The following is a 1878-nucleotide window of genomic DNA, read 5'->3' as shown; positions in this document are numbered from 1 at the left end:
AAATACAGTGAACATGGGGTAGGAATTCATATAGTAATAGTTCTCTTAGAGTTTTTTTGAATCTCTTGGGTCTCTCAATAGTACTTAATTTTAATGAAGCTAGTTTTTTGTGGTTATGCTCTATTTAAGACTGTGTTGAAGAAATTCTGTTTTTTTTTTCTAAAAGCTTTATTGTTTTATGTTATTCATTTACAACTGTGATATATCTCAAATTAAATTTTTGTATATCTTGTTTGGGAGGGGTCATGTCATTTTGTCCTATAAATCCAATTGTTCCAATAATAATTTTTTAAATTCGTCGTTTCACTCTGACACTTAGGCTGGAGTGCAGTGGCACAATTAGGGTTCACTGCAGCCTTGACTTCCTAGGCTCAGGCTATCCTTCCACCTCAGCCTCCTGGAGGAGCTGGGACTACAGGCATATGCCACCACACCTGGCTAATTTTTTTTTTTTTGGTAGAGACAAGATCTCACTTTGTTGCCCAGGCTAGTCTCAAACCCTTGCACTCAAGTAATCCTCCTGCCTCCACCTCCCAAAGTGCTAGGATTATAAACGTGAGCTGCCACTATTGGCCTAATATCAATTATTGAAAAACCTTTCATTCCCTTACAGACTTGTATTGATACCTGTCATAAATCAGGTCTTTTCTGACTCTTCTCCTCCACTGGTCTATTTGTATACTCTTGTGACAATACCAAAATGTCTTTTTTCTTTGCTGCAAGAAGCTTTATTTTTATTTGGTCCAGGGCGGTTAAAAAGTTGCCCAGTGGCTGGAGGGGGAGGCTCAGGCGGAAGAAGCCCTGATACTTTGAGAGGGGCCCCCAGAGGCTGCTGGGCTCCTAGTCGTGCTTGAGGGTGAGCCTGTCGAAGAGATACTCCCTCAGCCCAGCCTCGGCCCGGCCAGCCTGCAAAGGTTGGTCAGGTGGTCACCCATCTTCTTGATGAGTTTCACCTCCTCATCTAGGAAGTGGTTCTCCAGGAAGTCACAGAGATGGGGGTCTGTGGATCCCAGGGCATGAAGGTCCAAAAGGGCTTGGATCAGGCTCTTCTCTAAGGCCATGGCGACTTCCATGGCATCCAGGGTTTACCCCACTCATCTTGAGAGGGCTTCTGGATATCCTGGAAGAGGGCGCGGCCGCCACGCTGGTTTTGCACCTTCAAGAGACGCTCGGCGCCCTCGCGCTTCTCCTCCGCCGATTCGCAGAAGAAGTGGCCCAAGCCTTCCAGAGCCACACCGCCGCGGTCGAAATAGAAGACCAGAGAGAGGTAGGTGTAGGAGGCCCGCAGATGCAAATTGACCAGGCAGTTGACGGTTGCCTCCACCTCGGTGGAATAATTCTGGCGAACCTGGGAGCTCATGGTTGGTCGGCAAGAAGGAGCTAACCGCAAAAACGGTGGTCGCTGGTCCCAGAAACAGGAGGTGGTCGAGAAGGTGGTCTCGGAGGTTGCAAGTGGAGAGGAGATCGGAGGGCAGTGGGAGGCTGGAAGAGAGGGAAACCCCGGGTCTGTTCCGTCCACTGTTGAAGCAAGAGACAGATCTGCGGGACTGCCGAACACGCTGCCCCAAACTATCTTATCTACTGCAACTCTGCACTGAATTTTGAATTCTGGTAGTGTAAATTCTTCAAATTTGTTCTTTTTCAAGCTTGCTCGAGCTCTTCTGGTGCTATTTTTCTTCTTAAGTAATACATATGTATGGACCCAATGCAGATAAGACCAATTTTAGGTTGTCAGCAATCAGCTGATAGAAAGAAAAAAAATATTTTTTCCGTGGTCCTGCAGGCAAATATTTGGAAGAGTCTCTGATGGAAAATCTCACCCATGCTATCTGAAATTTCCAAAGTCACCTATCCACATTTCTTCACTCTCTCTAGGCC

The 1878-nt window shown here is 46.6% G+C and overlaps 1 pseudogene across 1 annotated transcript; it reads right to left on the bottom strand.

Moving 5' to 3' along the window:
• Positions 1 to 840: 840 nt before the first annotated feature.
• On the bottom strand, positions 841 to 1560 carry LOC103253562 (annotated as a pseudogene). The gene has a single exon (XR_002481582.1). The product of XR_002481582.1 is annotated as a ferritin light chain pseudogene (transcript).
• Positions 1561 to 1878: the final 318 nt, after the last annotated feature.

The sequence above is a fragment of the Carlito syrichta genome, unplaced genomic scaffold (assembly GCF_000164805.1).
Source record: "Carlito syrichta isolate Samal-C Ts95f unplaced genomic scaffold, Tarsius_syrichta-2.0.1 Scaffold237960, whole genome shotgun sequence".
NCBI lineage: Eukaryota > Metazoa > Chordata > Mammalia > Primates > Tarsiidae > Carlito > Carlito syrichta.
Note: the sequence above shows the minus strand (reverse complement) of the source record. Positions and strands in the feature narration are given on the sequence as shown.